The 26,950-nt window shown below is 38.0% G+C and overlaps 1 protein-coding gene and 1 long non-coding RNA gene across 2 annotated transcripts in view; one reads left to right on the top strand and one right to left on the bottom strand.

The window, feature by feature from the left end:
* Positions 1–26,950, top strand: part of LOC306640910 — a 925,259-nt gene that overhangs the window by 892,451 nt on the left and 5,858 nt on the right. The window lies entirely within an intron of this gene.
* The window catches only part of NOX4 (NADPH oxidase 4), a 367,378-nt gene that overhangs the window by 308,971 nt on the left and 31,457 nt on the right, over positions 1–26,950 (bottom strand). Inside the window, exon 2 of the mRNA XM_079105592.1 lies at positions 10,511–10,603. The gene's annotated coding sequence lies outside the window, so the exon portion shown is untranslated. The remainder of the gene's footprint in view (positions 1–10,510; positions 10,604–26,950) is intronic.

Below are 26,950 nucleotides of genomic sequence, written 5' to 3' on the forward strand. Positions count from 1 at the left end.
GAGAATAGTGGCATCTTGATGACTCAGATTTTTGGCTAATAGGCAACCTGGGATGATGGCAGGGGGTGGGGGTTGGGGGTTGGGGGTGGGGCACAGAGGTGAATGGTTGAGGATCAGGGAAACGTGTTTGTAGGGAGACATGTGCTCCACTTTGAAATGACAAGTTCCAGACAGTGCTAAGAAGATTTCCAGATACACAGATCCTGAGATTCAAGAGCTAAGGTAAATTTACCAATTAGAATGAGTGACTTAAACATACACATCTGGAACCCAAAATGCAAGAGAAAGGATCCTACAGGGAAGAATACAGAGATGCTGGTTTAAGGTCTGAAAGGAGGAAAACAAGCAGGGCTCAGTGATGTGCCTTAGGCCAAGGAAAGAGAGCATATTTGAAGGAGCAAAAGAGAAAAATATTCTCAACTAGGGTATCAGTCATTAGTCATTGCATTAGTGTCTTAGGAACAATTTCACTCAAATTTTGAAAACAGAAGTCAGTTACTGTTTTGGTTGAATAGTTGAAACTAGTAACTAGTTTTATGTGTTTATAAAATGCTATGTCTAAAATTGGATTTCTGGGCTAAGTTTGTGACTCAGTGGCAGAGTGCTCACCTCGCACATGTGAGGCACATGGCTCGATCCTCAGCACCACATAAAAATAAATAAATAAAAAATAAAGGCATTGCATCCATCTACAACTAAAAATATTTTTTAAAAAAATTGGATGCTATTAAAATATCTATATGTTTATCACTACTATTAATTTTCATCTTTTATTTTTGCATGTGTTTTAATTTTTACTGCTTTTAGATATTGATGGCACTAAAGAGCAGATGGTCACATTTTCAATATCTTCTATGATGATATTTGACAATAAAAATACAGTCATTGGTAGCTTTATTTTCTCATTGCAGCACTTGCCTTCAGAGTTATTAAAATTCTTTCCTTACTATTTCTTATAATTTATCTCATGTTCCTATTTCTGTAAGGATTTCACATGATTATAATTAGGTACTTTCTCAGTAGTGATAAAATACTCATATAATTTTACTTCATTCAGCTAAATATCTACCACATTTAACAAAAATTACCTCATTTTTATATTCTTATTAAAGTTAAAAAATAAGTTTAAACTTTCAGTGCTCGACTTTTCTGACACAATTAAATGTATGTTGTTACCAAAGAAGAAATGTAAATTATCTAATAAGTACTATTTAATTGCCAATAGCAGAGAAAAGTAGCCATTTAAGGTATAAAGTAATTATTGTTTTTAACTGGGCTTTTAAAAAGTATTGTAAAAGAACAGAAGCATCTTGAAATACATTCCAGAAGTCATGTACTTTAGACTGAAAGTATTTCCTATTCTAAAAAGATGCAAACATTGATGATTGTGCCCATTTTAAGTCACTACAGGTCAGAAGTTTTCTTTGCAACCATGCAATAATGAATTAATAATTAATAATGAGACTTGCTTCTTCAGCAAGTGCTTGCCTGTCCAGAGGCAGGTCAATGTGGGATAAAGCTTTTTACCTGCTGTAGGCTGCAGGTTTCCACAGTGAGTAGTATATTGACTAAACTAGACAATGATCTAAGTGAAATGGAAATTATCTTTGTTGGCTAATTTTATTCTGTTTTTTTTGTTTGTTTGTTTTTGTTTAGAAGTAACCTGTACAGTTGTAGAGGAGCTTCTTATGAGGAGCACTTACTTTACAACCCTTTGAATGAAACTCTGGGCATGCTAACAACATGGGTCAAGAGGAATAATTCCAGTGCCATAAAAATAGGAGCAGATATCCTTCCCACGTAAAGATTATAGTGTCAATGGAATAATACCTACACATGAAGTTAACCAAAAGGCATTTAGTTTCAGAGACGTTCTGCTGTGGTTTAAATCTGTCTCCCCAAACTTCATGTGTTAGAAATTTGTCAAATACATATTTCGGTGGTATTGAAGATGGGGTCTTTGGGAGGCAATTAGGATTAAACTAGGTCCCCATGATAGCAATAATGTTTTTATAAGAGGAGCGGGGGAGAACCAAGAGAGCACACATGTGATGCCCTCCACCATGCTATATTGCAGCAAGAAGGGCCTCACCAGATGCTGAGAAAATGCTGGTAACACATTTTTAGACCTCCAGCCTTGAGAAAAAATAGTTAAATAAATTTCTGTTAATTTTAAATTTTATTTTGTTATAGCAACAGAAAATGAACTGACAAGTCCCATGTCAGCAGTATAAGGAACATAATCATCAGTTGTTCCCTGTCAACCTTCAAAGGATACCCACTTAACCAATACATGATTAAGAAATCAATTTAACTAGCCATCAACATATTAAACTATATTTTTAGCTGTAGCATGAATGTGGCAATTGTCTTCAAATGTTCATCTATCTTGCTTTTAATCACTAAAAAATCTTTCTGTTCTATCTGAAGACTTTGCCTTGGAATCCAAGCATATGCTCTCAGCATTCTAAGGACTCTGTCAAGTGTTTTGTTTTTGATCCTCTCCTTTCTGCTCCTCCCATTCCCTACCTTCACTTTCATTGCAGGCTGATTATTTGGATGTTTAAATTCTACCCTTTTAACTTGGGCTGGTCCAATGAGTTGTTTTCACCTACAGAATATGGCAGTAAAAAACCCAAGTAAACAATAAGGCTGAATTTTAAGAGCTCTGCTTCTCACACGTTTGAGCACTTGGATGCCCTCTCTTGGAATCAGCTGCCATGCTGTAAGAAACTCAGTTCACCCAGTGTGGCCACATGGAAGAGAACCAAGGCAGTCTGTTCAGCAACCCCATTTAGATGCCAGACAATAGATAGCACCAGCATTAGTCCTGCAAGTCAACTGTCCTGGGTGTTCTAACCCAAGAAATCCTCCAGAGAACTACAGAGCCAGCTGACGTTTGATCCACTGTGGTCGAAGAAACACCCAGAGGAGCCCAGTTAATGCAGAAGTTGTTTCAAGCCACTAAATGTCAGGATGGTATGTTACACAAAAATGCATGCTTTGTTATTACCTGCATATTTTGTTTATTAAATTTTCTATGAATGTTTACTCACAGTAAATTCATTTTTTTTGTTTGTTTTATTAAATTTATTTGATGAGAACTGAAATCGACTTCCATGAATGTATGAGCTTGTCAGGACAAACCCATCTACTATGTATAACTATACAGCCTTAATTAAAAAAAAAGAAATTAATTTGATGAGAAAACATGGACTTAGAACCAATGAAACCATATTAAAACAAAGACTTTATTCTTTGGTAACTGTATGATTTGGAGTCAGATATTAAGCTTCCCTAAATCTCAGCTACTATTCTCTATTAATGTACCTACTTATCATAAGGATTAAGTGAAAAATCTATGAAAATTTCATTTATCAAAAAATCTTAGCATTATCGCTAACCTACCTTAGTTATTTAAAAATACAAGTTTCCTTCTCATTTACCACATCCCCACTGTAGCCAAATTTTACTTTTTCTCTTTTCCTTGTTTTATACATATTCCTATCATGTTACTTCTCAAAAGATTGAAAAAATCAACTTCAACAAAAAGTCAATTTCAAACAAACTGACTAGAAAACTAATAAGCACAACCATAGGAATGAAAAGTTGTACCCCATTTGTATACAATGAATCAAAATGCAGTCTGTAAAAATAAATTTTTTTTTTAAATTTAAAAAAGATTCTCCTAGATGTTGCATGTGTCAGGACATTTTTCCAAATTTATTTCAACATGTAGCTCATACAATTTTCAGTGGGGTACCAATGAATTTCCCTGAAATAACCTGAATTGTAGATTTTTTTTTTTTTAATAATACCTCATGGAGGGAAAGGTTAGTGTGGTTGCCAACTACCTTTCTTACCTCCCTCAACACTAATAGTTATTCCTTAGTTATTTCTCCCTTCACTCCTATCCATTCCTGGTCTCACCAGTGATTGAAAATTGCCTTGGTAGTTTGAGAATACAAAGCATTGCTCCTGATAATTTCTCCTTCAATGAAGGTATTGTTTCTCTGCTCTGCAAAATTACTTGCCTTGAAAAACACTCTGCCACTGTACATATTTCAAAATGCAATGTAATTATCCACTTCTCATAGGAAGGTTCCTCAGTACACTTCATCTCATAATAATCCTTCCTTTCTTTGAATTCTAAAAACATGGATTCTATAAGCTGGATGGGGCAATTAATAAGTACTCTCTTGTGATATGTATTTTGTTTTTATGTTATGATATAACTGTTCCATGAATATTGTTATTTACTCAGGCAGATTGAAAACTTCTTGAGAGCAAAGTCTAACATTTACCAAATGTAGTGATACTGAGCAAGTTTCTTAACCTCTTAAAATCTGAGAAGTGGTGTTCTAAAATTGTTCATTTTTAATTCACTGAGATACACATGTAAAGTGCATTTTCTTAGCACATAATTATGTTCAATATAAACCAGTTAATTTCTTTTTTATGTGCACAGTTCTTTAATGTAGTGTCCAACAAGTGACAGTTAGGTAGTGGATTGAAAGGCCTAATTTTTGCCCGAGGTTCTGTTGTGTTTATATGTAAATTAGAAAGCACTGTTGTAAAGGTTGAATTGATGTATGGAAAGCAGGCAACTACTATTTAGATGATACATGGAATATGAATATGCATTCTAGTGATTGTTTCTTTCAGAAAGATTCTGATAAGATCAAATATCCTTTGGAGTTGTAACCTTCAGCTATTAAAAACTTTATTCTGATTGTTTTAGTTCCAACACAGGAAATAAAATCACATGTGTGAAAATGATGTTTGCCTTTTGGATACAGGCCTGACATAAGATCCTAGCCAAATGAGAAAAACATGAATGAACTAAAAACATCAATAAACAGTGGTGAAGAGGAGCAAAATAGAATCGACATGAGGCGGGGTGGGGGTGGACTGAAAAATCATGAAAGTCTAAGTTTGTCTACTGTGCAATTTTTATGACATTTTTGTCTCAGCTTTGAAGGAAACTAATTATCATATAATCTAATGACTACATCATGGTCCAGGAGATGTATTACTTAAGTTGGAAAGGAAGTTGTCTACAACAAGTCAAAACAAGTTGCCAGATGCTTGCCTATCTCTCCAGAGTCCCCTAAACACTTGTCCTTGGTTCAGGTTCAAACCTTAATGTAAGAAAAAGAAAGCCAGAGGCTCTTACTTGCTTAGTATGGGCATACAAGCATGACATTGTCTTTTGCGGCTCAGTTTTACAGATTATCAGAGCCAGAGCCATTGCTCAGAAGTAAAAGAGTTGACTACTACCTGGTTTTGATCAGCTCTAGAACAAACACCAAGTAAGCCAAGGGTTATTGAGTTTAAGCAAGAATAAGTCCATAGTCATTCTATCTTCTCATATACTTCTCCAATATCTTACAGGAGCAGACAAATATTATATTCCCAGTTACAAGTATTTAAGTTTTAAGAGCACAAAGCACAGTGTGAGGGCTATAATGGAGCAAAATCTAATATTACCAAATGTATATGTGACCCCCGTCCCCCACTTTGGAGAAGAGATAAGATAGCAAATAATTGTAGCAAAAACCCCTCACATATGAGTGACCTAAACTCCCATAAGGATCATGAGTGCTCTACTGGTCACATAAAGCTTAATTTACTAAGTGAGCTGAGCAAGAAAAAATACAACACTGACCAGTGTATCCATTGTTCTGGCTGGGAAAATACAGAAAGGAGCTTACAGAGTTTGGGGTGGTGGGGAGAGGGGAGGAGGATGGAAGGTAAACTGGATGGTGTTAGAGTGAAATCCATTAGCATGCTCTAGGAGCAGGTTGGCCAGAAGTGATCAACAAGACCACAGTCTGCCATTGGTTGGTCTTCTCTCTGAAGCACACAACTTCAGAGTCAGGTTCAACTAAACCATTTGATCTTATCTTGGAATATACAAGGCCAAATGAGGTCATGGTCAAAGAATTTGGGGTTTGCATGCCATGGTTTAATACAGCTTATATGTCATGCACATCACAGTAGAGTTCTCTTTGTAAATTATCTTTTCTGTTTTTACTTCTCAGAATACACATAACAATCCCTTAAGAGACTTTTTGTCTCACTCTTGTGGTGGATTTGTAACAGCAGAGAGCAAGAAGAAAAATACCTTTCTGTTGAAGGGAACATTCCAAATTTCTGTGTGAAACCAATGTTGTTATTACTTTACTCATTTTTTTCTAGGTAGCCTGCTGGGGAAATACCTGGGAGTGCGGGGGTGGGGAACATCAAATATAGACAGAATGAAGGAAGTTTCCATTTCTGGAATATATCAGATATATTTTCATGTTAGAATTATTGCCAGCAACATCTGGCATTCTGAATGACTCAACCATAATTTATCAGCCAATTTCCTAACGATATCATCAGGGTGGCATGAAAATACTGGGACTTTTGTCTTTGAATCTAAAGAAGTTACCATGAACATCCCAGAATAGGATAGAAGCAATGGTTTACATTTTGAGGAACAAAATAAATATTTTTATTCCTGAGGTTACTGTTAGAAAGAACTTGAAATGTTTTGGAAAAGAGATAAGATAGCAAATAAATGTAGCAAATATCTTGCAATAGCAGGAAATCACCTAATTCCCTAACAAAGAAAATACACAGGGAGCACAGAGATGCAGTTTGCAGTCAATCCATTTAAAAACATCTGAGGAAGCTTGGCATGAAAACTGTCTCCAGCTTTATTATTACAATCTTACTGAGGAAAAAATAATTAACCAGTCCCTCTGTTAAGAAACCATTGTTCAGATAAGAAACGATTTTTTTCCTTAAGTAATTAGGTACATTTGGCCATAGCATTCGAATAAACAGAAAACTTGGTTTCAAAAAGTAGTGAAAACAAAGTCCAACCGTAGTAGTTGGTTCAGAAGCAAGAATTATTGGATTAAATTCTATGGGTTTTGTTATGGGCACATCAAAGAAAGGGAAGTCTCTACATTTAGAGGAAAGCCAAAATATAATAAGGACAGTACAGCAGCCATATCTCCTCCTGAAGAAAGAATGAGCATGAAGCCATAACACAAAGAAATGCACTGGAAAGGGAAGGAAAGAGAAGCAATTCTCAATAGGGCTCTGGATTCATCCATGCCTGAAGCAACTGCCACACATGGACCTTCTATGAACCAATTCTTCTTCTTTTGTTTTTTGGTTAAAGTGGTTTGAGTTTCCTGAAATTAAAATATTCCTAATTAACACAGAGGTGCTTTTGTCTTCTCAAAATGTTATCATGAAGATTAACTTTTTAAGAATGTATATAATGATGCATGGCAATTTCTACAGAGCACCTGAGTCATTAAACTCTTAACAAATTCACTTGGCAATAAAGAACAAAATAAAAACAATTATTCTCACCAAATAGTTGTAGTGGTTCTCTTCAAGAAATAAAAATAGTGGATTTTGACACATGCTATAATTTTACACATACTATAATTTTAACATCCATCATGCTATTTGATGCACACCTATATTTGGAAGAGTTGACAAGTAACAGCTGCACTATCAAACATGAAAGAGGAAAGGACTGAGTTGCTTAGTGCCTAGCTTTCACTGAGGCTGGATTTAAACTCTCGATCCTCCTCCCTCAGCCTCCCAAGCCTCTGAGATTACAGTTGTGTGCCACCACACCCCGCAGGACTGAATCTTAAACTGAAAAAACACCAAACAGAGTGTGTCCAATACAACCACCCTTGTACAAATGAGAACATTTAACCCAGAGAAATTAAGAAAACCAGTGAGGAGAAACCAGAAAGTTCAACCTCCTTTAGTTGAATTACGAGGTTCATCATGAGCTAACTCAGATGTCCTAGTAACCTTACCGTTACTAACATCTTAAGCCCTGAACAGCGGGTATCTTTCAGTTTGTTAAGGCCCCAGGGTTCCCCTCACCCTTGGGTTTTCTACCAGGTTTTCACTGGAGCCTTGTGGCAGGTACTTTTCATGCTGCCTGCCCAGAATCTCTGCTCTCTTGAAACTACTTGCCACCCCATCCACAATTTTCACTGCTTTTGAAAAGGGAGCTAAACTGCGGCCATGACAGGCTGCATTTAGGGCATGAAAAATTTCAGGCCTAGATAGCCAATTCCAGGAAGGCTACTAGATTAGGACTGGCCTTTGGCAAACAACCAATCGGGAGCTAACAAGCCAATGCCTAACATTCCAAACCATATATGTCAATATGTTAAGACCTGGGTACCCTAAGCCAATGGAAACATGCCAAACCTCACATGTTGGAAGATCAGCCAACTGTGTACTCTGCTTTGTTCAAGTTTCCCGCTCTTCTGTGGAGCTCATAAAAATCCCACTGAATGGAGACGGGACTCTCAGCCAGTACCTGCTGTGTCAGTGAACGCTGTGAGTCCCAGATCGAGCTTGCAATAAAGACCCTTTTGCTCTTGCATTGGAGACGGCTCCCTGGTGGTCTTTGGGGATTCGCGATCTGGGCACAACACTTTTTCAAAAACAGGTTTTATTGAAATACATTTTACATAAAATACATTTAATTAATTTTAAGAGTAAAATTCTAAGACTTTGGATAAATGCATAAAATTGTGGATCTACCATTAAATCCTAAATCAAACATTCCATCCTCTCAAAAATCCCATCAAGGTCCCTCACAGTCTCCTCCCATCTCTGGAAATTGCTTGTCATCTTGTTTTCATGATAGTTTTGTCTTTTTCATAATTTCATATACAATAATTCATCCATTATGTAAGACTGGTTTGTTGATTGATGGAAAGATTGACCTGGCTTCTTTCACTGACCACAATCTTTTTTGAGATTCACCTTTGTGTACCAACACTTTCTTTCACATGGTTTTAATGGCCTTGATTTTACATGACTTTGTGACCCAAATCCTGATTGACTGATGCAAGGATTAAGCCTCTGAACCAAGTTGAGCTCAATTGAAGAGTTTTCAGTACAGTGGCTGAGATGCCTAAAGTCATGAGGTGGAGAATTCGAAAACTGAAGTCAACAGTGTATCTTTACAAGGGGAAGCAAGTCTGAAACATAAGAACAGATACCAGGGACGGAAAGAACCTGGAAGCATTTGAGTTCCTGATGCTAAGTCTTTCCAAAGATCAGCTGCTTTCCTGTCCTTCCTGTAACTTTGTTGTCTAATACTTATTTGAATTCCTTTAGTCAAGAAAGTAATTTCTTATTTGCAGAAGCCAGTAAACCTGGATTTTTTTTTTTTTTTTTTCACCACTTAGAATCCAACTGCAGCAGACACCACTGCTTCTAGTAGATAAACTATAGGGTAGACATTGAAAGGAAAGGCTTTGACTTATTCATGTTTGAAATTCTCTCATTTGGCCAGAAGCGTTCAATATGTCTGTTAAAAAGTTTAGCTAACTTGTATTTAGCCATATATGGTCATAATTGTTGTTGAGCGTATACCAACTGTCTGACATGAAATTTTGTTTTAGGTAGAGTCCTTGTCTCTCCCCATTTATTTCTCTAAACTCTTCTTTGAATAGCTTCTTTCTCTCTCTCTTCTCTAGCTACATTGGCTACTTCTACCCATGGATTTTGTTGAGGCTGGACTATTCTCCAGACCTTTATTCATCTTTAAAATAACCTCCCCTCTTTATGTCATTTGAAGGAAAATGGATAGGACTAGAGACTATTATGTTAAGCAAAATAAGCCAGACTCACAAGGTCAAGATTCATGTTTTCTCTCACCTGTAGGAGCCAGAAAAGAAAAAGGAAAAGAAAGTAGGGGGCAGGGACCTCATGAAAATCAAAGGTATATCAGTAAGGAAAGGAACCAGAGGGTGGAAGAACTGGAGGAGAGGGGATATGCCAGGGAGGGATGTTGGCCAAATTATATTGTTATATTGTGAGCATTTACAAATATGTAAAAACAAATCCCATCATTATGTACAATTATAAGGTACCAATAAAAAAATATGGAAAGAGAAAAAAAAAATCAGCTTGCTTCTTCAGGAAAGCCTTTCTTTACTCTCTTTAGTTGGTCAAAATTTCCCGCATATAATTCTCAAAGGACAATACACCCAGTATTTTTATATAACACTGATTAATATAGTTCCATATTTATTATTTTCATTATTTAATCTGGCTCCTCCAGTAGTGTAGAATTTTGAAGAGTGAGGAACCCTGTTGAGTTTCACACACTATTACATGTTTCTCCAAAGATCAATGAAATGAATGCCTGAACAGCAGAAGTTCAGGCGTTTATTTGCTGAATGTATATGTGAGAATGGGTCTCACTTTAAGGAGCTTATAAGTTTCTTAAACCATATGCTTATTTAAATGTCACCATCGAGTCTTCTATTTTTATTTGCTAAATATGGAAACTATAGATGAATCATGGGAACATTTAGGGAAGTTTTCATAAAAGAGATACTACAAACACTAAATTTTATTTAAAGGCTATCAGCAAGTACATGAATCCTCTTTTGCTGCAGTAACAAATGTCCTTATAATCTCAGTGGTTCATAACAGCAAGTGTTTATTTATTACTCACATTACATGAAGACTATAATAAAGCTGTAGCTCTAATGAGCTCAATACACCTTGGCTTGTTTCAGCTCCACTTAGTTCCACCTGTTTTCTTATTCTGAAATACAAACAAAAGGAGTAATCACTGGGTGGAAAACACACATACATAGTTTAATGATTACTATGATCAAGCAAATCAACATATCCATCACCCTTTATAGTTATGTTTTTATGTGTGTTTGTTTTGTGGTAAGAATATCTAAAACTCTTCTGTTTTAATACAGAGTACTGTAGGGGCTGAGTACCTCATGTATGCACATGCTTCTCAATTCCATTAGCCTAGACTTGTCATGTGGCCAAGGTAAAAATCAAAGAGAAAGGATCCTGGGAATCCTGGAGAATTTTAAGGTCTGGGGAGAACATAAGGACAGATGTGAGGATGTCAACAAATGCTCTGGGGGATGTCAACTTATTTTTTATAAATTTTATTTTACAATAACTTTAAATTTATTTTTTTTTAAGTGTGAACATAGTACAGAGAGTTGCCATACACAAAATCCAATCTTCCCAATTGTTAACATCTTACTCCGTGGCTACTGTGAATGGTGCAGCAATGAATATGAGTGTTGTAGATACCTCTTCGACATCCTGATCCCATATCCTTTGGATATGCATTTGAAAGGATTGCTAGATCCTATGTTAGCTCTACTTATAATGTTCTGATAAATATTCATTCTGCTTTTCATAGTGGCTATACCAATTTATGTTTCCATTATGAGTATGTAAGGGTTTCCATACTGGGGATTGAACCCAGGGGCACTTAACCACTGAGCCACATCCCCAGTCCTTTTTATTTTTTACTTTGAGATAAGGTCTCCCAAAGTTGCTTAGGGCCTTGCTAAGTTACTGAGGCTGGACTTGTATTTACAGTCCTCCTGCCTCAGTCTCCTGCACTGCTGGGATTACAGGCTCTTCTATTTGGTAACATCCATCCTAACAAGTATGAAGTGATATTTCACTATGGGTTTTTTTGTTTTGTTTTGCTTGTGTGGTTGTGCTGGGGATTGAACCCAGGGCCTTATGCTCACAAGGCAAGCACTCTGCCAACTGAGCTATATCCCCAGCCCTTTACTATGGTTTTGATTTGCTACTCCCTAATGCTTAGTGGTGTTGAGCATCTGTCAGCCCAATTACCTATTTAGGTCTTTTCCCCATTTTAAAATCAGTTGTTGTTGTTGTTGTTGTTTTGCTAGTGTGATATGTGAGTTCTTTATCTATTTTGGATATTAACTCATGATTCGATAATAGAACTTGAAAATATTTTTTCCCAATTTGTAGTTTACCTTTCTGTTTTGTTAATCATTCCCTTTGCAATGCAGAAATTACTTTGTCATCCCATTTGTTTATTTTTTCTTTTCTTTTCCTCAAATGTTGGTATCTTATCCAAAATAATCATGCCCAAGGCCAATGTTAAGGAAACTTTTTCCTACATTTTCTTCATTTTTTAAATTAGAACTTTATAGTTACTTATAATAATTTAATAATTGGGTTCCCTATATTTTCTCTACAGGTTTTTAAAATTTCTGTTCTTATGTTTAAGTCTTTAATTCATTTTGAGCAGAGTTTTGTGAATAGTATTAGGTAAGGATTCAGTTTTATTCTTTTGCCTCCAAATATTCAGTTTTTCTACCACCATTTATCAGACTGTTCTTTGTCCATTGTATGTTCTTGTGCCTTTGTCAAAAATTAACTGTATGTACGAGGGTTTATTTTTGGGCTCTCTACTTCATTGGTCTGTATACTTGGTTGCATGCCAATACCATACTGTTTTGCTTACAATAACTTTGTGATATAATTTGAAATTGGCAAATGTGTTGTCTCCAATTTTTTTCTTCTTTTCCAAGATTGGTTTGAGTATTTGGAGTCTTTTAGAATGATTTTTTTCAATGGTTTATGAGTTTTGAAAAGTCACTGAGTACTATTAAGTTGAATTGAAGAATCTATCTTAAAATGATTTTAAAGAGCACCCAGGTGCTTATATTTTCATCTGGTGATGCTGATTTGGCTGCTGAATTTGGAGACAAAATGCCACTGTGAGTGGTGTTGATAGGAGCCTCAAGCTATCGGAAGAGCCTTCTTGCCTCTTGTCTTCTAAACTTTCCAAACTGCTAGAAAATGAGTTTCTGACGTGTGGTTTGCAGAGACCTGTGCAGGCATTACAGAATGGAATATGCAGCTATGGCCCAGGAACTGAGACCACAGGTAAGTGACCAGCACCCCTCTCTGGCAAGGACCAAGCCCTGCCTCTAGACCCAGGTAGGCACAGATGCCACCTGGGACTATCTCTTTGCACCTCCCTGGCTGCACTCATTATTTCCTGGGTTGCCTGCCTCTTCTTCACTTTGTTGCTCCTGAAACTGTGGGGGATCAGATATTATTAATAGAACACCATTCTCCACACTCACCTTCCCTCAGTGAGTTCACAGGTCACCGTGCAGCCCTTGGAACTGGGTCACCTCTCAGGTATTCTTGACAGCACTTTTCAATGAGCAGCACTTTTCTCTGTATCTTACCATGGGAAAAAAATAGTTTGAGGGCAATAAAAAGTGGGAGTAAAGTAGTTACCTTCAAATGCTCAAAGAATGCCATACAGAAAAGGTATTAAAACCATTATGTAGATTCAAGATGGCAAACTAGAGGGAGGTGGCATTCCTTGTCACTCTGGGACTCAGAATTCAAGTTGAAGAAATACTATTTCTCTGCAAGGCAGCTGCCACTGCCCACTGATTCCCTGCTGCTTACCCCCATTTGTCTGTCAGCATATCATCTGCCTTTTGAGCACAGATGGCTCCCTGATTGCTGCCTATAATCCACCATTTGTGTGTTTTCCCACCTCTTGCCTGCCCATCTCCCAGCTTTCACCTACCCATTGCCCACCATTAGTCTGCAGACCAACCAAAGACCACCAGCAGATTTTCTGCTGCCTGCTACTGCTGCTGCCTGGAAGTCCATTGTCAAACTACCCACAGGTTTGGTTACATGTGACCACCACCATCATGGGACACTGGCCAGAGTCTGCAGGTTTGTTGCTGCCACCGCTGCCACTTTGGGGCACTGGCCAGGGCCTGGTGATATATTGTTGGGATACCTGCGCATCTGGTTGCATCTGAGGTCTTTCTGCTGGGTGTGCTAGTGGCCACCATTTGGCTGGCTCTTTGCAGGGTTACTCTGTAGTGTGAATGCATCCCTGGGTAGTCCCTCTGAAAGTTGAAAGGGCATTGAGACCTTGGGACTGCAGCAAGGCAGAGCCTGGGGAAATGGAAGCCCAGGTCCACCAGATGGCAGCTGGGTTAGCATGGGCCAGTCTGAGTCTGGCAAGCCTTTGGAAAGCTGGAGATTAGGGACAGTTCCCTGGGGGGAGCACAGTTTGGAGAAACTGGAGAAAACCAGGCTCTCTCCAGCTCAGTGAGTTCTGAAGTGTGTGGGGACAGAAGGGGACGACTAAAATGGGTGGGAAGACTGGAAGAGGGTGTGAGAACATATTACTATTGGCTCACTCAATCAACCAGTCTAGCACCCATGGGACTGGAGCTAATACCACACTGTAGAAAACACTACTTATCAATGGAGAAGGGAAGCTGAGAAAATTTTTAAAAGCCAATGGAAGCAATCTTTCAATTTTTCATTGAGAATTTCCTTTTCTCTTTTTTTTTCTCTCTCTCACATCTACTGTTTTTTAATCCAAATATTTTTCATGCATCAATTTACTGAGGAATGGGATGTCTGAATAATATATTACAGTTTTGTTGTGTATTTTTTTATTTTTACTTTTTAAAAAAAATCTCTATATAGTTTTTCTCTCACCTGTCTCCCTGGATCCTCTTTCTCACTTCTCTCATACTAACAGCCTACCTCTATTAATTCCTCCCTCACTCTTAGTACAAATTTTTACCTCTATTTTCTCTCCTTCTCCCTCATAAACACCACATCTTACAGTATTTCTGTTCCTCATCATCCATCATTTGAAATGGTAAACACTTTTAGCAAACTTACTGTTTGTATTGTAGATAATAATTGAACACATCATTTCTGTTTATTGCAACAAAACTGTAGACACCTTAATAGGAGTCATTTGGTTTAAGGTTCTATATTGTTTGCATTGGGTGCTGTTAATATTGGTCTTCCCTTAAAGGTGAGGTATTAGAAGCCTTTAGGGACACTATAAGACTACAGGGTAGAAACTGTACTGCCTCAGATGCATACCACTAGATGGGATGACACACAAACAACATGAAAAAACAAGGGAACAAAGTGCTTCAAACGCAAACCAAGATATTCCAACAGTAGAATCTGTAGATAATACAGTAAAAGAGAAGGAGTTTGGAAGGTACATATTTAGACTGATCTTTGAAATAAAGGATGGTATTGGAGAGAAAATAGAGGAAGTGATAGATCACTTCAATAAAGAGGCAGAGATTATAAAAAGGAATCAAACAGAAATCTTCAAAATGAAGGAAACAATAAACCAAATTAAAAATTCAATGAAAAGTATCACCAACAGACTTAGAAGAGAGAACCTCAGACAAGGAAGACAAAATATATACTCTTGAAAATAAGGTTGACCACACAGAGGAGATGTAAGAAACCATGAACAGAACTTCTAAGAAATATGTTATAACATGAAAAGACCAAATTTAAGATTTATCAGAATAGATGAAGGCATGGAGATACAAACCAAAGGAATGCACCATCTTTTCAATGACATAATATCAGAAAATTTCCCAAATCTGAAGAATGAAATGGAAAATCAACTACAAGAGGCTTACAGGACCCCCAAATGTACAAAATTACAGCAGATCCACACCAAGGCACATTATATGAGAATGACGAACACAGAGAATAAGGATAGAATTTTTAAGGCTGTGAGAGAGAAAAATAAAATTACATATAGGGGTAAAACAATTTGGATTTCAGCTGATTTCTCGACCTAGACCCTCAATACCAAGAGGTCCTAGAATAACATATATCAAGCTCTGAAAGAGAAGGATGCCAATTGAGAATTTCATATCCAGCAAAATTAAGCTTTAGATTTGAAGATGAAATAAAAACCTTTCATTAAAACAAAAGCTAAAAGAATTCCCGACTAGAAAGCCTGTACTACAGAATATTCTCAGCAAAATATTTTAACTTTTTAAAAAATATTTTCTCAATCCCTTCATTCAATAAATATTTATAAAACACCTATTACTTGCCAACCATTCTCCTTGAAGTAGATGGGAACACTGAACGAGAAGGGGAAGTTCCCTTTCTTTAAAGATTTTCCATTTCAGAAGAAAAAAACAAAACAAATAAACTAAAAGAATATTATTTCAGAGACTGCTAAGTACTCTGAAAAGAATGAACAAGATTATATAACAGAACACATTGCGGGGGGAGGGTACAAATGCCATTAAAAATAAAAATCTCTAAAACTGATAAGAACCACCTCATCAGGCAGAGAGCACCCTGCCAACATAAGCATTCACACTGGATAATATCGTTAATACTAATTGAGAACTCTCTAGCTACCCAGCATTCCCTTAAGTGCTTTACAACTCATTTCATTCTAAAAATAAAAATAATAAAAGACTATTTTTTGGATACAACTCTCATCCTAATTTTAGAGATGAAGAAATAAAAGAACAGAAAAGTTAATGAACTTGTCTAAGTTTACATGTTAGGAAGCCACAGAGCCAAACTTTGAATTCAGACTGATTTCAGAGCAAGTACTCATTACGCTGACATCCAGCAGCCACAAGGTTCATTGACCACAACCTGGGTGCTCAATGTTCTCTCAATACTCAGCACCCCTATGCAGCACCCAGCCAGAGTGCAAGGCACTGGAAATAATACTGCCGTTTACTGGTGACGAAGTTCTGCTTCCTCAAAGGCTGAAGTTTGAACATTAGAGAAGCACGTCAAGGCAAGCATATTAAGCAGGTTTTATTTAAAGGTAATAATACAGATTTCTCCTGGGAGGGAAAGTGGGCCATGACTGATGTTCTAGAGTTCCAAGAAGTGAGCACGCCCTACATCTTTTATAGGTTAAGATCTCTTTTGTTCTCCAGTTCTCACCCTGCTTATCTCTCTCCTTCCTGCCTACCTGACTAGGCCCAGGAGTTGCTGGTGACATAGCAAAAAAGGTGAGCAGCAGATGGCAGAAGGGAGGGCCAAAGTGATTCAGGCAGGTAAGGGCCCAGGGGGCGTTAATTAGCAGCTCTCTGCCTGTAGTCCCTGACAAGTCAGGTAAATTTGGTAATCAATGGGCTCCGGAGAGCCTTGACATTCCATTCTTCCAGGGCAGTCTCCAACTTCCAAGTGCAGATGGCTTTCATGGCCTCCATTTCCTTGATTTGACTCAATCCCATATTTCCACACTAACTGCCTGTCCCCAACCCTGGCTTCAGAAATAGAACCCTGAACAAAGCAGCCAGGGGTCCTGTCTCACAGAGTTCACAGCATAAGCTTTAAAGGGCTGTCACTGGTTGGGTTCTCTGGAAAGCAGATGCTGAAATAGAATCATAAGGGAAATTTTCATGGAACTACAGCACCTGTCTAAGGAAAAGAGCAAAAGGTATGCATATAAAACAACTGGGAGGCATTAGATTAAGTTCTGAGAGGCAGACTGTAACTCCAGACAGAAATAATTAGTGTAAAGAAACGAAATTTTAATAAAATCTTAATGTGTCTTATGTTCTATTTGTTTGCTGCTCACTTTGATTTCTTCAAGTGCACATATTGACATTTTATTCAATTGTGTGCAAAGATGCTGCAATAAATTTTATAGCCATATGTTTTCTCCTTTCAGTGAGGGTAAGGTCAAAAGAAGCAACACTTCAGAGTCAGAAAAGACAAAAATCAACGCTAAAATTGTCAGTTAAAACAGAAACTGATGCACCTTGGCAAGAACAAATCTTAATTTCTTCCAAGTCAAAACAAATATAATCTACCTGTTTTTTTTCCAAGAAAAATCAGAATTTGTAACTAATTATTTGTGTGATGGATTTCAATTTTGTGGTCTAATTCTTCCCAAGTGTAAATGCTGAGAGTAGAATGGGAATTCCCTTCTGCTGCTTATCAAGGATATTGTTTTCGGTTTTCAAACCTTGGGGGTCAGGGGTGGCTTACAACCAGCCACAGCATGAGCAGCTCAGGCATACTAAACAAATCTCAGAACACAGCTGAGCAGCATTTCTATTAAGAGATCGTCATACAAATAGGTAGCCAATGAGCTGCTCTGATCTACAGAGCTGAGAACAGCTAACCGGAGCTTCAACCTAGGTAATGTGTATTATTCACACAAATGACCACACAAGAGCTATAAGCCTTGTTCTAGCATCCACACAGCTTCCTGCCATTGATAACTCATATTTCCTTGGCAGTCTCTTAATGATATTTCCTTAAATGATGTCCCCTATAGGTCTTTCTTCTCAGGTCCCTATGACTTCCTCCATAGTTACTTTCTACCCAAGTCTCTTTCCTCCTCTACTCACATTTTAGCATAGAAATTTTATCTAGTCTCCTCTGAGAATAGGGTTTGTCCAAGATTTGCCATAAAAGAGAGAGTTAAGCGAAGAAATGTTGTATGCTATCAATCAGAATTGTTTTATACTTATGTGGGATAAAGCAATGCTAAAGCTGAAAAAGAGTCTCTCCACTTCTCCATGAAGGAAGGCAGCCCATTTTTAGGTCATTGACTTTGAAGACTACAGTGAGCATCAATTTGGCACTGTTAGGTCGGAAATTAGGCGACTGTAGGGGGCACAGCTGAGCAGCTGGAACAAAGACCAGCCCGCCAAAGGTGACCAGAAAGTTCGCAGCAAGGTGGATGGAAAGTTCCACTGACACTTCACACCCACCTCTCACTCAACAGGACCCCCTCCCATCCTAGTCTATAAAAACCTTGGGCAGCCAGGGCCACATGCGATTTTCTCCGGGTCCCTATACCCCCGGGGGTCTGGAAATTTTGCCCGAGAGCCAAATTCCAATAAAGCTTGCTTTGGCCACTTTCTGTCCCATTTTATTTGGCTGCTAACTGTGCCCGCCGAGACCCGCCGAGCTCACATTTGGTCCCGCTGTTGAGCCCGCCGAGCCAGTCCGAGCTTACAGGCACCTCTGGGACTCCATCATATCAGTGGTATGTGTAGTGAGTGCCCATTACAACCAACAAATCCAGAAAAAGGGATATGGAACATAAAGAATTGGGGTGGGAGAAAAGAATTTCATAAATGCCATGTAGGCAGCTGACCAAATTTATTCATGGCATTTTGAAACAATTTGTTGGAACTTTATGAGAAAATGGACTGAAAGCAGGTGAAAGCAGGAGTGAAACAGATTGCATACAGGTAAATAGGAGAGCAGAAGATGACTTAATGAATCTATAGGTTGTGCATGAACTGAGGCAATTACAAATAAATAGGACACAAGTAGGTATTCAATCACAATGTAAATGTGGCCAAATAATTCTATGGAGACAAAGTGGCAATAAGAGTACAATAAGTCTAAGTTTCATTGCTTGTATCTGACTGCTGTTGAGATATACTTTTTGCAGAATGTGCTTGCCAAGGAAAAGATTAAATAACAGATAAAATTTAGTCTGCTGGGATTTACTACCAACAGGAAGACATAGAGGCACTTACAGTATGCTATCCTGATGACTTATGGTACTGCCTGTGCTTGGACACTGAAGACACCAAGTCAACAACTTTGCTCATGAAGATGTACCTGGTGTAGAAGTATAGCACATGAAAGCAGAACGTTAGCAGACAAGCTCAGTTCTCCTAGAAAATGTGCATTCAGTGCAAAACAACTATTATGGGCTGTATTGTGTTCAAAGGGCAAAGATGTCAGCATGCATCACAGGAGGCTGAGTGTTGGGGATTTAAATATGGACTTTGACTTGGGGTTTAAGGATTCTACCTTCTGACTACACAAAGGGACCAGTGCCCACCGCTGCATCAATGACATGTGTCATTACAATTCCTCTACACCAAGTGTCAGCCTGTCACCTGTTCCAATACTAGCTTAGGGTTCCTGGGGTTTAAAATATTACTGTGCTTAGTACTTCTAGTTTTTGTGACATAGTGGTAACAGTACGTAAAAACAAATGCCAGCAGAAACTGGGTGTAATAATGCCTAATACTGAATTGTAATACTTGTGGGAAAAAACTTACATAAATATCTACTGAATTTGTACTATAGGAAAAAGAGGTTCTTGAAGATCTAGGGAGAAAAGTTTCACAGACAATTCAATGGGGCTCTTTTCATTAAAAACAGAGATAAGTGGCAAGGGAAAGGAAAGGAGTATGTTAGGAGAATAAGAGAAGCTGTTCTCTAACTGCTTCAAAGTGTTTTGTTCATGGACCATATATTTTGAGGGCACATAAGGTTACTGGTGAACAGCAAAAGGCTACATAGTGGCCAGTGAATTCCTGGAAGACAAGAAGTACGGAGATCATAGAACACCAAGAAGATCAGTAGGGGGGAGATCTCGCCCATTGGAAGTAACTGGAAGATGGCTTCAGCAATTTTAACCTGGAAGGGGAAAAAAAAAAAAGACCTCTGCTGGGGATCCTCCCTCTGTTCCTGCACTCCCAATTAAGTTAACACACTCACAGAGCTAGCAAAATTGCAGTGAGGGGCAGAGATTAGAGGAAAATTGGGGAAGGGTATGACTCAATTTTCATGTAATCTTCTCAGCCAATTGTATAATTTGTGTGTTTGTTAAAGCATGCAGATTCTTCTCTCTTTCTGTAATGCCTGGCACATGCATCATGTAGAACACTGCCTAGTTTTTAAACTATACATATGCTACTAACCATAATAAGATTATTTATAATGTCTGCAATCTGCAACCTTCAAGTTTATAAAATGAGAGATGGAAGTTAAAAAATCACAGTTCAAATAGTCCCTCTGCACACTTTGGAAGTTTGTGACAAGAATCAAATATTTTACTCTAATTACTTCGTTCAAAATTTAAATATGTTAACCAAAAAATGTATTGGTGGGTTGCCACAAGTTGGGTTTCCTGGTAAATAGATTCTGAGCTTGCAAAATGTTTATTAAAATGTGCTTCCCAAAAGTGATCAATGTTTAATGAGATAGATCTGTCTAAACTGATTTAACCTTTACACAATGTAAACATATGTAGAAACATTGGTAGGCACCCCACCAATGTATAGATTGTTCATGTTTTATGTATCAGTGTTAAAAAACCTTTTTAAATAAGAGGGAGCAGAAGAGGAAGGGGAAGAAGCAAAAGAAGGAGAAGATGGAGAAGAAAGAGGAGGAAGATGTGTAGGAGGACAAGTATGTGCTTGATCAAGGAAGGTATGTGTGTGTGTGGGGGGCAATCTATGAAGGGCCTGATAACAATTTCACCTGTCAGAACATTAAGTTCTTGATTGATGGAGGATCTGGGAAGCACATCAAATGCTCTATCCCCTGAGATGGCTGTGTTTCAAAGACTATAGGAGATAATATGTAGAAGATAGGTGAACAACATATTTAAGATCTAGTTCACTCTGTCTCTCAGCCCTTCACTTTCTCTGAAGTAAAAGAAACCATGTGACACACTCATTCAAGAGAAAGTAAAGCATGTTCAATAGTATTGGATCTGACACTTGCAAATTGTGTGATTTTAACACTAGTGTGGCTCAAATTTTTATTGGAAGTTGGAAGATAACAATTTTGCTGGTTTTCTATGTCCGCTGTAACAAATTACCACAAATTCAGCAATTTAACACAGATTTATTACCTCACAGTTCAGTTGTACACTTCGAAAGTCTAGGTGGTGCTTCCTAGGTCTCTCTGTCTTAGATACAACAGGCAAAAATCAAGGTGCAGCAGGGATTCATTTCTCTCTGGAAACTCTAGGGGAGAATCCACTTCCTCTCTCAGCGTATTGTGAGAATTCAGCTTCTCACTTACAAGACTGAGATTACTTTTTCTCTGCTGGCTGTCAATTGAGGGCCACTCCCAGCTTCTAGAAGCCATTTACATTTTTTGGTTTGTGGCTCTTTCCTCCATCTTCAAGTCAGTCATAGTGGGTCCAGTCCCTCTCATGCTGTGTCTCCTGCATCTTCTATCACACCTCAGACTGTCTGTTCTGCTTGCATCTTCCACTTTTCAAGGTGAATGTGAGTAGATTGGACCCACCCCAAATGTCCAGGATAATCTTCCTTCTTTAAAGTTCATCACTATAATTTGCAAAATTACTTCTGCTGTGCAACATGGCCACAGATTCCAGCAATTAGGGTGTGCATATCCTTGGGAGTCATTACCCTGCCATCACAACAACTCACAGTGCTGTCTGGAGATAATGTTCAAGGCCTCTCCAGCTGGCATGGGGTAAACCCTAATAAATAAAGCTGATGCCAGGAGTCTGGACTGGAGGAAGACACTGATTAATAACCCTTGTAGACATCAGCAGAAGCTCTATGGAGAGGAAGGACTGAGTCTTGACAGAAGGGATTGATTTGGATAAAGGAAGGGAACAGAAAAGAGGTTACCATGCCATGAGAAAAACACATGTGAAAGAGCAAGCACACCAACTTCTAGCGGCAAGATTCAGGCTTCAAAAACAAAAAGACCTGATTTCAAGTGCTTGCTCTGCTCATTGTGAGATTTATTTTAAGCTTATAATACATCTCTCTAGGCCTCGGTTTTCCTTTTTTTTTTTTTTTTTTTTTAACTTATCTACTGCTTGCTTGTATTCTAGAAGAATAGTAGGCATTTTATTATTCTCTTTGGCCCCTCAGTTTTACCATTGGCTAGCCCACATTATCTTCACAACTGTATTCCTAGTTATTCCAAGACACTAAGCAGATTCATTGGTCACCTGCTTGTGTCTTTCTAAAATGTTAAAGTGAATAGTTATGCAGGGTTCATGAATAAATGAAGAGAAGGTCCAGAGCAGTCGTCTCCAAACTTCTTTGATACTTTGATTCATCAGTGAAACTATTGGAGGATGTGCTTCTAATATATGAATAATCAATATACATGTTAACCTGCTATATTAATTAATAATAAACCTAAATTATAGCTATTTTCATTATTGATGCACTTCATTGTAGATAAAGAAGTCTTAATATAGCCCTTTTCCACGACAGCTGATTGTCTTTATATCCCCAGAAGTGGATTTGGAGCCCAGGTCTTCCATGCTGTTTACTTTCTGACACATCTTCTCCTATCTCAGTTGCACTACACATACCAGAAATATCATTCCTTCTTTTTAACGTGGTCAAAGAACTATTACAGTATGCACCTTAAAACGATATGGTTAGACTCCCAGCAAAAGTTGAACTCAGATGCCTTCTCAATGATACACAAAGAAGGATGCAAAAATGCAATCCGTAAAAAAATTAAAAAATAATTAAAAATAAAAAGAAGGGTGCAAGATAAGAGAACTTTCTCTAACAGCTCAAACCTTTTGATCAAGAATCCAGTAAAACTTGTTCAGGAAATTCTGGAGATTAGGAAGAAAGGTGCAATAAGAGCACCTTAGGGTACATTTTTCCTGGGTCACTCCCATCTGGCTGCAGCATCTGAGTTTCAGCTCCCAGAGGCTCCAGGCAGCCCACTGCTGTGCAGGGAGGAGCCTCTGGGAAGCAACACAGGTGCCTTTCCCCTAAGGGGTGTGTGCTAATAGCTCAAGCTTTTCTCAGAACCAGTCTGAATTATGCCCTCATCTCTTCTGATTCTCTTTTGTCAACATGGAGTATGTCTCTGACTTCAAATCAGGATCCATCTTTCCCTGTATCTCTCCAGAACAGCTTTTACCTCTCCCTGGTTGAAATCTTTTTTAAAAATTTCTTTTTAATTAAAATCTTTTTTATTTTTACAGACTGAATTTGATTCATTGTACACAAATGGGGTACAACTTTTCATTTCCTAGTTGCAATCTTAAAAAATGCCCCATGTATACCTTCCCTCTCCTATCACAACACTAGTGCAGCAGGTAGGTTTTGTGAAATTTGGTTAGAATTTTGAATTTAATAATTTTTAAATGAGTCATAGCAGATTTTATTCTGAAAAACCACAAGATTTTAGGACAGGAGTCTTTTCCATGGATTGAAGGAAAAATTGGGGATAGAACACTGTGGCTGGGAGTGATTGGCAGTGGGGAGAAGGGGTCAGCACTGTATTCACCAATAATCCAACCATGGAGTGATGAAATAGACACATGGTTCCCTACCTATGGCCCTATTTGAAATGAGAAAAGAGAAAGTCATATTAGTGATTTACAGTATTTATTTATATTATATACAATGCAATATGCAAAGAACATGTACTCTGTGCAATCTACATTGAATAAGCAAACTTCTGGATGCTTGTTTTCATGCCAAATGCTGACATAAGCAAATAGTAAGGAACATACACTCAAAAAGGGAAGTTTGATTAGATCATAAAAAGAATTCTTTCAGAACCGCTTTTTCATCATGTAATCCCACTTTGGGGACTATGAAAGAGAAGTTAAGGTAGAATTAAATTATTACATAATGCATTTTGAAGGAAGTCAGATGTGGCAGAGCCAGAGTGATTCTGGCACAAAGTTAAAAAATAACTTGTGTTCTGGTCTAGTGCTGCTACCAATTGGTTGTGTGGTTTTGGCAAAACACATGGGGTTTGCAATTTCCTCAGCTACAAAATGAAAGTATTCAATACCATAAACTCCAAGATTCCTCTTTCTTCTAGAATTCTATACATGTAAAATATGTAAGTAAGTCTTTTTTAAAACCTTCTTTCTTCTGATTTATTTTTCAAGGATCATGTATCATTCTTCAAACATTATTAATTTTTTATGTGTAATGAGATTTTATTTTTTAATTTTATTTTATTTTGGGGGAGTTATCAGGGATTGAACTCAAGGCCTTTCAACCACCGAGCCATATTGGCAGCCCTATTTTGTATTTTATTTAGAGACAAGGTCTCACTGAGGTGCTTAGTGCCTTGCTTTTGCCAAGACTGGCTTCGAACCCTCAATTCTTCTGCCTCAGGCTTATGAGCCACTAGGATTATAGGCATATGCCACCATACCCAACTGAGATTTTATTAATCAGCATATTTTGGTCTATCTAAAAATATTTTTAAGGAGAAGAAGATTATAAATAATCACCACATTGTATTTAATAATAATTCAGTATGAATAAAATCAATATACAATAATCATCATTATTTCTTTACAAAACCCAAAAGGATTAAAATTACATTTTCCTCTGGAGTTGTAATCTTGCGATATTGTAAGTGGAATAAGAGGTTTTCAAAATAAGACTCTATATCATGTACAAACCAGAAGAATGAGAAGTTATACTCCATTTATGTATGATGCATCAAAATGCATTCTATTGTCATGTGTAACTAATTAGAACAAATAAAAATATTTTTAAAAGTAAGGAGGTCAAATTCAGCAGCTTGTTATTTTGAGAAGGTGACAGTCTATGACACATATAGAAGCATAATTGAGGAGACAGTGATCTGCTCTGGTGGAGGAGTATAGACAAATAGATACAGCAACAATTATATCTCCTTTGGAATAAGCCTACAAATTACTATTATATGTGAGTGTGTTTAATGTCCTAATGATTAACAGTACTTCAAATTAAATAATGTGATTCTAGCCCAGGAGACACAGGAAGTGTCCAGTTTGACCAATGCACTAGAAAAATGAAAATTATCACCACGGCCTCCAGCAAGAGATCAGTCTAAAATTTACTTGCCATTTCTATATGTTTACTTGCTCTGGGCAAATAGTATTTTGGTGAATTACAGTAACCTTGGAGTCAGAAGGTCTGTGCTCAACTGCTGGCATCTTCTTTTTCTAGTTATGTGGTATTGAGCAAGGCCATAAACTCTTTTAACCTCAGTATATTATTTGGGACATGGAATCAATAGTTGAGTGATGATAATGACCCTGTGTTCTTCAAAGGGAGATGAATAAAACAAATTGTTAATGTGGAACCTTAAACTAACTTTATAATGAGTTGATACATTGGGTTAAAATGTACCAATATAAAGGAAAGTGATATTCACCACATTAACTTCCTATCATATGCAAATTCTTTGAATGAACCCAAACCAAATTGAAACAAAGTAATACTCCACCTTCAAGGATTTGATCTACCTGTGCAAACATAGATAAGAACACCTAACATTTTTCCAGGAAGTCTGTGGGAGAGCTATGTACATCTCTAAAACTCTCTGGGGTTCAGTTTCTTCAGCAGTGAAGAGTGAATTTTCATTCAGTGGTGCCCATGTTTTCTTAAAACTCTAAAGTATGATATGAAAAGAAGTCTGACTTCTGAAAATGAGGTTTGGCATTAATAAAAGAAAATGCTGGGGAGATTCAAGATGACAGGTTAGAGAAAAGCTGCATTTCCAGTAGCTCCAAGGCTGGGGAGTCAAGCGGTGGGAGGACTGCTTCCCATCAAGGTGGGCGAAAGGAAATTCACTGAAAGTCAATGTCAAAATGTCAGAGTCTCTTGGAGACTCAGAAATTCTGGTGCATTAAACAAAGAACAAGATGGAGTACACCGGAGTTCAGCTGGTTTTGGCTGCAGCCGTGGTGCTGGTTCACTGCAGAGGAAAGGGATAACATAAACAGAGAAAGAAACAAAAGGGACAAATTTGGCATGGGGAAAAAAAAAAAAAGCACTGTAGATGAGAAAAGCTGCTTAAACTTAGCTGATCCAGAGGCTCTGCTGTTTGAAAAGTACTCTGTGTTTCTCAACTGGCCAACATAGATCTGGGTGGGGCAGGAGCCTTCTACAGGAGGCAATGGTACACCTTCCTACTGCCAGAATCCAGCATAAAATAGCAAACATTGCCATACTCTCCCGGAGAGCTCCTACCATGTGGCCTTAGGTGTACCTAGCAGAACTTGAGGGGAACAGGCTCAGAAAAGATTATAGCCAGAGGGATTCAGGTCATAAATATGGTGGAGAGGGGGTGTGGAGTAAAAATCACTTTCCCTTTCAATCTGGCTCACATGATCAGTTGAAAAGGATTGAAAAAACCAAACAGGCAGTATGAATACACTCAGGGACAAGCCTTGGAAGGCAGTATTCTTGGACAGCACAGTGTATGAGATTTTGGAGGCTTGGCTCTCTTGCCCTGCAGGTAGAATTCTTACTAGGTTTCTGAGGTTCAGACTCCCAGCAGAGATCAGCATCTGGCTGGCCCTAGGCATGTGTGGATCTAATCTCTCCAGAGCAGACAGCACCCAACAAAATCCCTAAGGTCTGATTAGACCTAAATCCAACCCCCAGCACTTCCCTCTTGGAATGGTAGCAGACCCACTCTGGGAGTGCATCAATCTGGTCTATTAGGACAAAACTCCTATCAACAGCATTTCCCATTCTATCCTATCTCTGTGCTGGTGAAAAGGGAAGCTGAGAGCTCTTTCAATCAGCTGCATTCTGAGGCCACT

The sequence above is a fragment of the Sciurus vulgaris genome (assembly GCF_902686455.1).
Source record: "Sciurus vulgaris genome assembly, chromosome: 11".
Taxonomy (NCBI): Eukaryota; Metazoa; Chordata; class Mammalia; order Rodentia; family Sciuridae; genus Sciurus; species Sciurus vulgaris.